Source organism: Medicago truncatula, chromosome 1, assembly GCF_003473485.1.
Source record: "Medicago truncatula cultivar Jemalong A17 chromosome 1, MtrunA17r5.0-ANR, whole genome shotgun sequence".
Classification (NCBI taxonomy): Eukaryota; Viridiplantae; Streptophyta; class Magnoliopsida; order Fabales; family Fabaceae; genus Medicago; species Medicago truncatula.
This window is the reverse complement of record NC_053042.1, coordinates 8,659,073-8,670,229: the sequence shown is the minus strand read 5'-3', so window position 1 is coordinate 8,670,229 and position 11,157 is coordinate 8,659,073. Positions and strand designations below refer to the sequence as shown.

The following is an 11,157-nucleotide window of genomic DNA, read 5'->3' as shown; positions in this document are numbered from 1 at the left end:
TGTTAAAACGGTGAATTTAGATTAGAGATTAGGGTTACATAAGATTAGGGTCAATAGCTTGGTTTGATTAGGATTATGTCATTTAGACTTATCCAACAATCCCAAGACAAGAGAAGTCTACTCGCTCATGTTCATCGTAGACATGGAGAAGAAGGAGAAAAGCATAAAAGTAAATAATAAGAAAGTAAAGAAAAAGAAAAGAACTTTTATTAGAAAGACAATTGTCACTTGTTGAATTCCAAGAATAAAAGATGAATATTTGTGATGGTTAACTACTCTATTTATAGTTTACATTCGACTTAGAATCTAAGCAATTACATCACTAGAATGTTCCACAAGAAAACTAAAATAAAGTAGCTTAAAATCTAAGCAAAAAGCAGCAAAAGGTTGTCCTGGGAGGTGGCACGGCCGTGTCAATGTTAGCACGGGCCGTGCCAAGCTTCTGACTTGGAGGAGACATATTTTTGTCTCTGAATCTTCGTATTTTTGCTCTGAATCAGCTCCAAACCCCCTTTCTTTTGCTCCAAGACTCAATCCATCAAATATTCATTCCTGAAATATAATAATATGCAATTGAAGTAAAATAGCTCTAAAAGGAAATAATATTAAAATAAGATAAACTTAAATCTAATTAAAACGAAACTAAATATTATACTAAAATAGATAATAAATGACTCATTAAACTCCCCCACACTTGAATCTTTGCTTGTCCTCAAGCAAAAGGCATAAACATAGTAGCAATAAACAAGATTATATATGACAATTCAATCAAAACTCATGTCTCCTCAAAGGCTTTAATTTCAAGCGTACACTAATCACAAACTCAAGCATTTCTTGTAATCTTTATTCAACCCAACAATCAAGTTCTAAGTGTGTGTGTGTAGTCCAACCCTTTTCTTGCTCCTGTATAAGATAGATATTATGAGGAAAACAGGTTCTAATCCTAGTACTAAACCAACCGAGAAAAGTCCTTTCTTCATTTCATATAAGAGAGATGGGAATTATCTAGATTTATTTGACAACTTTAGGTGCCTTGGGGGCTGTAGATTGCTTAGGGGATACTATTTTCTCATAGGAAGTCCGCGAGGGGGTATCCTTTCCTCCTAGATTCCATGATCACCCTAAGTAGTGCTGCAATTTATAAGTTAAAAGACATCATTTTTACGTAGGAAGTCAGCGAGGGGGTATCCTTTCCTCCATGTGCCAATGATGCCTCCTAATTGTGCAATTAATTCTTTCCTTCTTTTAGAAGGATTTGTGGAAGCTACTTTTAATTATTAGAGAAACATCACCTTCTCTTAGGAAGTTAGCGAGGGGGTATCCTTTCCTCCATGATCTAGTGATGTCTCTTTTACAATTAAATTTGCTTCAGCCCCACTTTGATTTATCTATTTATTCCCCACACAAACTTATACTAATTTTACTCTAAAGACTTTTAAAAGTTAACGTACCACTAAAATTAGAATGTGCTTCCTTAAAATACCTATTCATACACTTGCTCAAGGGATGCAACTTGTGCTTTTCTCATTGGAGAATTATTCACGATAAAACAAGATGTGGGTTTATCAAGAAAACTTAAAACACAAGAGTTCACTTTCATGTACAAGAAACAACCAATTTAGAGGATACAACAAAAATTTATGTCATAATTTTCAATAAAAACAAGCTACTTAATAAAACCAATTTAGAGTTCACTTTTCTCATGCCTTTCGCAATTAAACAAAACAAAAGAATAAAGTTCAAGGGAGTTTGGAAACACTACGACACAAGACACTTTATTTGGCTCCCCCCACACTTAGGAGAAGCATTGTCCTCAATGATTCAAAACAATAAAAATAAAAGAAAAGAAGAGGAAGAAGAAGAAGAAGAAGTAGGAGGAGAAAGAGAGAGGAGAGGAAGAGGAAAGCTCACATTTGATTCATTGAGGTCCATAAGGAGAACCTTGGAGGTTGAGATGTTGCATCATGTTCCGAAGCATTTGATTATTCTCTTCGGATATACGGTTGTCCCTTAGGACATCATTTCTTAGCCCGATAGTTCAACACATTGCCTTTGTTGCTCGGTGCTTATCATTTCAACCTCGGTGTGCATCCATGCCCATCTTTCATTCTCATTGTTTCCTCCGGCATCCTCGTCATGGTGCTCATCATAATGGTGCAAGTGTGCACCTTCCTCTTCTCTAACATTGTGCTCTTCATGTACTTGTGAACCATCACCAACATACAACAAATTTTCTTCCACCTCAGTGTTAGTCCGAGATAGGTTAGGAAGTATAATTAAAATAGGCACATTGAATTTGAGTGTATAGGCCATGGGGGGACGAGGTTTAATGAAGTTCATAGAGATAAGGGTCTCTATGTTAAGCCTATTGTTTCCCTCAATCTTGTTTATCCCTTGGTCCTCACCCACTCCCAATTGCCTAGCTATGTATGTGATGATACCACCTACTACTATATCTCCCTTACCATCAGACCTATTACCTACATGGGAAAGGTAATCAAGCAAGTAAAAATAAGTGTTAACGGGGTGGTTGTTAAGCATAGCCCACAACATTAAGAGGTCATTTGTCCTAGTGTTCCCCAATTCAGTACTACCCCAAATGGTGCAAGCCATAACCCTTTTAAGGTACCTAAGCACAGGGTTGTGAATATTACTATCTTTGTTGGAACGTGTATTAAATTGCCTAAGACCGGTGATACGTTCCCAAAAGACGGCGGGTTGATAGTCAACCGGCTTTAGACTTTGATCCCAAGAGTCATGCATGAACTCCGCATTTGCGAAGCCCATCTCATGACAAAAGTGTTGAAGAGACATCTCATAATCAATGTTCATAAGCCGGAAAGATACTCTATGATTGGGGTTATCAAAATTCATCCTATCCTTTGTAAACACAATAGAACTTAAAAACTCATAGGTGAAATTTTCATACCCTCTCATAGGTCTTAACATAGCAACCCACCCTAATCTTCCTAGCAAGTCAAACATGTTGTCTCTAATGCCTATCACATTCAAGCTATAAGAATCAGGGTATCTACAAGCATGTAAAGGTTTAGAGATGAGAACTTTATACCTATCCCTTTGCTTGTTGTCCTTGAATTGTATTCCATGATTCTTTGCTGGCACTTGCTTCTTTGGGGGAGGTCCTCCTGAAGAGCTTGCAACTTATTTTCCACCTCTTTTGGAAGCCATTTCCTTGACCTTGGTTGACTTTGTGTGGTTTTGGTGAAGGTTGGGTTTTGGGAATGTTTTTGGTGGAAAAGATGGTTTAGTTTTGGGTTTAAGGTTTAAGTGAGTTTTATGAGTTGGGTTGGGAATATTGGTGATGAATTTGTGGTTTTTGGGTTAGGTTAATGAAGGCCACGAATTTGGTTGATTTTGGGTTTGGGTGGATGAAAGTTGTTTTTGATTGGAGGGTTATGATTGGAATGATGTTTGGCATTGATTGGGTGAAGAAATTTTGTGATTTGGTGGTGTTTTATTGGAGATATGAAGGTTTAAAGTTTTGTGGTTATGGAGGTTTTAGAGAGAAGTTTGAAGGAGGAGAGATGTTTGTGTTGGAGAATGAGGGAAGAAGAAGGAAAATTTTTGTGTATATATTCCTACCTGGGCTCGGGCACGGCCGTGCCAGCTGGGGGCACGGGTCGTGCCAAGCTTCTGTGATTTTGTGTGTTTGGCAAGGCTAGGTCTGGCACGGCTGTGCCAATGGGAGCACGGGCCGTGCCAAGATTCTGGAGTCTGGGGCTTCAAAAATTTTCATTTTCTTGAATCATGCTTGGACAATTACCTATAAAATAACTTAAAACAAACAAAACAAAAGTAGTTAAATGCGTGGGTTGCCTCCCACGAAGCGCTCCTTTATAGTCATTAGCTTGGCGGTTAGAAAGTGTCCTTAGAAAGGATCAAAGAGATCATATTGTGTAGATGACGCTAAGAAGCGTTCTTTCACATCATGATCTTTAATCATGCAACAAGAATAAATAGCAGGACTTTTCATAACATTCTCCAACTCAAATCCTACCATTTCATCACTCACTTGAAAAACAATCCTACCATTCTTGACATCAACTATAGCACCCGCTGTAGCGAGAAAAGGTCGTCCTAGAATTATTGGGCACTCATTGTCTTCTTCTATGTCAAGCACCATAAAATCAGTCGGGATATATATCCCTTCTATCTTAACGGGGATGTCCTCAACATATCCGACAGGTTGGATAGTAGAACGATCAGCTAACTTCAATGTTGTTTCGGTAGGTTTCAACTCTCCTATTCCCATCTTCTTAAAGAGGGATAAGGGTAGCAAACTAACACTAGCACCTGATGGGATAAAACTGCAAGTGCACGATTCTATCGAAGTAGTAAAAATAGAGGATCGTTCCGACAGGGAGTTATGAATTCAATTAACTTTTAATAATGATTGGATTGAAAGTTTAGAAAGTAGAAAGTTGTATTTTTGTTTAAAAGAAAAATAACAATAATAATAAAAGAGGTGTCTTGGGATCATTGGTCCGTCATGGTGACAAACCCTTCACAAACCAAAACTATTAAACCTAGAACCTTATGTTAGATCTAACTTCTAAAGACAAGTTTCTCTTATATTCCTCTAGAAATCAAGCCTATTTCGCTGACTTGATTACTATTAGATTTTGGTTCCTCTAGCAACCAAGACTGTTTCGCTGACTTGATTACTATTAGTTCCCTTGAAGATCGAAACTTATATGTCTCAAAGATTGCAAAGACTATTTCGCTGCCTTTGCAACCCTTGTCTAAATTCACTTGTTCGAATATCAAAGCTCCACTTTCGTTTTATGAATTGATATTTGAGATGATGGATTAACAATTATCAAACCCTCCACTTTCGTTTCCACAGTTTGATAATGGTTAATTCATGTTAAAACGGTGAATTTATATTAGAGATTAGGGTTACATAAGATTAGGGTTAATAGCTTGGTTTGATTAGGATTATGTCATTAGACTTATCCAACAATCCCAAGACAAGGAGAAGTCTACTCACTAACGTTCATTGTAGACATAGAAGAGAAGAAGAAGAAGAAGAAGAAGAAGAACATAAAATAAAGGTTGAACTTTTATTCAAAGAAACAATTGTCACTTATTATTTTCAAGAACAAAAGATGGTTTTACAACTAGATGGCTGCTCTATTTATAGTCTAACATTGACTTGAGCCCCAAGAATTAAATCACTAAATTGTTGCACAAGAAACCATGGGCTCTAGGTCATAAATACTAAAATAGGCAGCTTTGTTGAAGAAGCAAAAGCAGCAAAAGGGTAAAAGGGTCGCGCCACTTGTTATATTTTTGCACAAGATCTTCAAATTCTTTGCACAATATATTTTTGCATGAGATCTTCATATTTTTGGCATGAATCATTGCACAATATATTTTTGCATGAGATCTTCATATTTTTGGCATGAATAAGCTCCAATTCTCCTTTCTTTTGCTCCAAGATTAAATCTTTTGGATATTCGTTTCTGAAATATAATAACTTGCAATTGAAATAAAATAGTTCTAGAAGGAAATAAAAACATATTAAATCTAAATAAAATAAACTTAAATATTAAATAAAAGACACTAATTAATGACTCATCAACACCTAAGTCACACAAGGCTTTGTCTAAGGTCTCACTCCCGATCACACAAGGAATGGCAAAACTGGTTGGATCTCTAACCTTTGGAGGTGGCTTCTTGATGATTGCACTACTTTCCCTTGTCAAAGCTATTGTCTCATTGTGCTCCATAGCCTTTTTCTTTGAAAAAAATTCTTTTAAAAACTTGGCATATAGAGGCATTCGAGACAAATCTTCAGCAAAGGGAATCTTAACGCAAATCTTCTTAAGTATGTTCACAAATTTATTGAATTGAGCCTTCAAGTTAAGCTTAACAAGCCTTAATGGGGAAGGGGCTTTGTTCTTATCAAGCGGTTTCTCAATTTCTATCACATTTTTCTCACCTAAAAGCTTAACACTCTCTCCCTTGGTACTTTTATCTTTAGCAACGGTCTCTTATAACTTACTACCCCCAAAAGAAATATCATTGACATGAGCCTTGGGGTTGGCTTTAGTTTGACCAGGAAAGACTCCCGGTGTTTGAGAAGAGGTGGCCACTTGTTGGGGCACTTGGGAGATTTGGGTCTCAAGCATTTTAGTGTGTGTGGCGATAGAATCTACCTTGGTATTGAGTTTGTAGAGAGAGTCGTTCATAAATCTCGTTTGGTTTTTGAGCTCTTGAAGTTGTTTATTTTGATTCATCATGCAATTTTCCAACAAAATTTCCAAACTTGATTTCTGAGCCACCCTCTGGTTGTTTGTATAGCCAGGTGGTGCTACTTGTCCATAGCAACCTTGAGGATTTTTATAAAATTTTTGGTTTGGCCTTGTTCCTTGGTTGTATTAAGCGTAGTTGATTTGCTCAATACTATTAGCAGCACTACCTAACTGACAATCAACACTAATATGACCAAATATACCACAGATTTCACAAGGAGGAGATGTAGGAGTAGGTGTGACAGCACTAACATTAAATTTTTTAAATTTTTGGGTGAGTGCATCCACCTTAGCAGCAAGGTGATCATAATCAGAGACTTCGTACATACCTGCTGTAACACCCCATTTTCCCAACTTGGATTTTTTTGCATAAACATCAGAGTAATCAACTAAACAGGATGATACACTACGTTAAAACATAAATAGAGTAAAATTACTATTTATTTCAAACATCTCAAGTCATCAATTTTAAATCTCATTGCAACAGAAAACATTAATTAAACAACGTAATGGCACAACGGCCTCAACATAAACAACTTAATAGAATTCAACCTAGGTGATTCATCAACATAAATTCATAGCAATTACTTAATAGAATTTATGATTTTGTTGATGAAATTTGGATGAATTTCCTAAAAAAATGAGATTTGGATGATTTTGATAGAGATTTGGAGAGAGTGCTAATTGATGAGATAGTGTCTGGAAATGATGGTGCTGCCTTGAATTTGTATCAAAGTCGCAGTGGTAGCGGTAGTTAAGTACCGCTGGGGAACAAAATCGACACCAGTTAACTATTGTTGTGTTGTTCAGTCAGAGGCAATAGTTGTGACATTTGAAATTCCCTTCATTCAAGCATTTTAAGTGCTCATCCAAGCGTTTTAAGTGCCCTTCATCGAAACATATATTCATTGAACTAAATTATAAAACCAAAAAAGAATTTTAACACGATAAATTAGAAAAGTTAACACGCTAAAATAGATAAATACAAAAATGTCATAAAATTTATAAATAAGTGTGAATATGTCATAATGTTACATCAATGATCAAATTGTACATAAAGTAAAAGAAAAATCAATGTTGATGCCTCCGCTCCGACATCTGCCTCCGCTGCATGACGAAGAATACGTGAGGGCTCGCCGATCAATACTATTAATATGGATCAAGACCTGCAGTAGATCCTCTCTGCCGAGTTGGTCACTACTAGCCAACGCCTCATCTGTCATCCGAACGCAGTCCCTGATGAGCTCTAATGTATCGGGAATCTCTCTAGCATGTTATTGCTCTATCTATGCTCCCGGTTCGCCGGTCTAGCATGAGATCCTTCAACAGGTGAGAGAATCCTCGGATGAGACACCTTAACATACCAAGCCATGTAGCAAGAGAAATGATGCCACTATTTATATGCCATCAATCCCCACTGCTCTAGAGGAGTGCAGCACGCACGGAAGTTTGTGAAAGCCTGAAGGGTCTGCCCTACTAGAATAGTCGTTACAAATGAGTGATGTCCCACACAAACCCGTTCTGCCTCTTCACCCGCTAGGGCAAGTGACGGTACACCTTATGCTTTCCGCAAAGCACCCATCCAGAGTATGTATATATCTCCTCAAATGGATGGACCGACCTCCGATCATCGTACGTAGTAAACCTGGCATCATCAACCTCCAGGCGATCCAGCGCGGTTCGTTAATGCATCACATCAAAATGCCCCTTCGTAGGGAGCCATCTCCCGGCACATGGGATATAGGGTTTCCAAGTCTTATTATTCTTCCTTGGGTAAGGACCTGACAAATGCTCCAAAACCCATCCCGGCGAACATAGAGAAAAAAATTAAATTAAATCCTAATTTAGATTAAATGGATGAACATTGGAAAAAAAAATCAATTAAATCCTAATTTAAATAGACGAACATAGAAAAAAAATATAATTAAGTAAACGAACATAGAAAAAAATTAATTAAATCCTAATTTAAATAAACGATCATAGAAAAAAAATATAATTAAATCCTAATTTAAATAGATGAACATAGAAAAAAAAATCTAATTAAATAAATGAACATGATTGAATTTATTACTATCAGAAGGGTCACACAACCAGACATCGTCTTCGTCCTCGGTTGGACGGAATCAGTCAGGTAGTGATATAGGTGCGCCAATTTCATTCCTCCCCACAACCACCTATTCATCGCAGTCAAGTCCACCATACACTCAAGATTTATTACCTCGGTGTGTTTGTCCGTCTTATTAGTGAACAACGTACACCCAACGAGATATATCAGAAAACTCCTAACACACCACTCCCTCCTCCTATCTCTCTCCTTCAACTCCTCCCTCGACTGTGGCACATCCAGCTGTCTAGCCACGATCAGATGGTCCTCATAAAGCCGCTTCAAAGCGACAAAAGTAAGATGAGCACCATACTTCGCCTTGCACGCCTTCGCTACAGCAGCAGCCGACATACCTAAATATCTCGTCATCATACTCACCCCATGCTCCCTCGACACCTTCTTCTCAAAGTCTAGCGAACGTCCTTTAATGGGAACATGGAGAAGATTAGACACATCGTCTAACGTGATGGTCATCCCTCTCACCGGTAGATGGAAACTGCTAGCCTCTGAGTGAAACATCTCACACAAAGTACGTATCATGGCATGTGTCACTCAATCTGGATGCCCTCACAGGTTGCCAAAACCAATCCAAACCTTCTTCTGGGGGTTGTAAGATCTCTCACCTTTCTCCCATAATTAACGGTTCTATATGCGTCTTCAAAGAAAATCTGAAAAACAAATAAATTAAGAATAAATCAATTAACCACTGATTAATTTAATCACTTAAACACATAAATACTTAACATTGATTCACTTAATAAAAAAAGGCAAATGTTAACTTGTGCCCTCAAGGGCACATGTTAATAAACTCATTATAGAAATATACACATTAAAAGTCATGCATTCATGATTCAACTTCTTAAAAATTAAAATGTTATATTTTCCAATGCAAAGTTGCTTTTTTGGATTTCTTAACATACGCTCTTAGGGCACAAGTTAACATGACTCGTAAAAAAATGTATCACTTAATAGCTTAAACACATAAGCACTTAACAATTAATCAATTATCAGTAAAATAATTGATCACTTAATCACGTAAACACATAACATTTAAAATTTACTAAATCAATAATATTAAATAAAAAGTTTAAAGAATAAAAAAACTAACATTATGAGTATTAAACCAAACAGCACTGCAACATGCTTTGCGTATCTAGAAAAAACTGATATGTTCTTAGGACCTTCAGGAAAGAGATACCCTACAACAGGGACATCATCCTCAACATTAGAATCACCCCCATACTCACCGTCTCACCCTCGGGATCAGCCTCAGCCTCATCCTCTTATACCTCTGGCGCCGAAAGTGCACATCATCTGCTTACTCAACATAATGTTGCTTAGTATGATCGTATCCATCGTCATATTGTGGCACAAGTGTTGGATCAACCACCTGCAACTGGACCATATGTGATCTCTCTACACCTGCCGGGTTCCTACGTCTTCGGCCATGGGTTTGTTGTCGTCCGTTCCTTCCTATAGCTATTTGTCATATCTGTTTTGCCACGTCACATCATATGTTCATCAATCCTACACCGCTCCTCTCCCCAAACATATTTGTGCAAAAACAAAAGCAAACAAAGCAAAATAAATGGATTTAGCATATGATTATACCACACGAACCATCATTAAAATATTCAAAGTAACTAAACTAAGCTAAATGCACCATGATTTTACCATTTACTCCTTTTCGGAATTATTTCATACTGAATTCATAATGATCCCACTTAAGATTTGTCTATGATAATCTCAAAAAACAATGGATGTTTCACTTAGGCATTTTATCAAACACCTTGAATGCATTTCATAAAATGATCACAATTAGTGTTAATTAAACTTCAAAACAACCACATTGTATCTAAACCTACTCTAAACAACAATGACAACATCAATATACAATTACAACATCCTAATCTAACAAAAAAAAAAAAGACATTTTCAAACTAACCTAAAACTAACATTTTGCTAAAAATATATATATAAAACAAAAAAGAAACAGCCTATACTAACTATATTGCATATTAATAGAATGAAAATTACTCACTTGAGATTTTGTTGAAAGAAAATTGGACGATTTTTATGCAAAATGGGTGAAAGGTGATTTTGGTAGAGAGTTTGAGTGTTTTGGTTAGCTTCTGGAAAATGGTATATTGATGTTGCTATTCTGGTTTAATTACAGGTTGTAACGTTAGTTAACTACCGCTGTGGCTAGTAGTAGTTAACTGTTGTCGATTTTTTCAGCAGTAGTTAACTATCGTTGGGGGTAATTTTGTCATTTCAATGTGGTTTGAGGAAACTTTTGATGTGAAAAAAAACAACTTTCTTTTTTTAATAGCAAATAGGTGTGTTTATATATATATATATATATATATATATATATATATATGAGGTTTGTTAGGATATACCCACTAGTTTTTATTAAGGTGTGTTTTAGCAAAGATATAACTAAAAAGTTGTTAACACTTTAAGATGAATGTTGCTAAAACACACCTTCAAAAAAATAAGTGGGTGTATGTTAGCAACTCCTATACGCATTTGCTATAATACACCCACTTATTTTTTAGAAGATGTGTTTTAGCAAGTTATAACCAAAAAGTAGTTAAATGCGCCTTAAGATGTAGCTTGCTAAAACACTCCCATATAAAAACTAGTGGGTGTGTTCTAGCAAATCCATATATATATATATATATATATATAAGAGAAATGCTAACAAAAATAGAAATTAACTTGTGTATTTTTAATTTTAAAAACTTTGATTATTTTTAACTTCGTAACTTG

At 36.3% G+C, this 11,157-nt stretch overlaps 1 long non-coding RNA gene across 1 annotated transcript; it reads right to left on the bottom strand.

Moving 5' to 3' along the window:
* Window positions 1–8,318: 8,318 nt before the first annotated feature.
* On the bottom strand, window positions 8,319–10,670 carry LOC112417148 (uncharacterized). The gene is made up of 2 exons (XR_003007681.2): window positions 9,491–10,670; window positions 8,319–9,050 (listed from the first exon to the last, which is right to left on the bottom strand). It is a non-coding gene; the product is annotated as an uncharacterized lncRNA (long non-coding RNA).
* Between the last annotated feature and the right edge of the window lie 487 nt (window positions 10,671–11,157).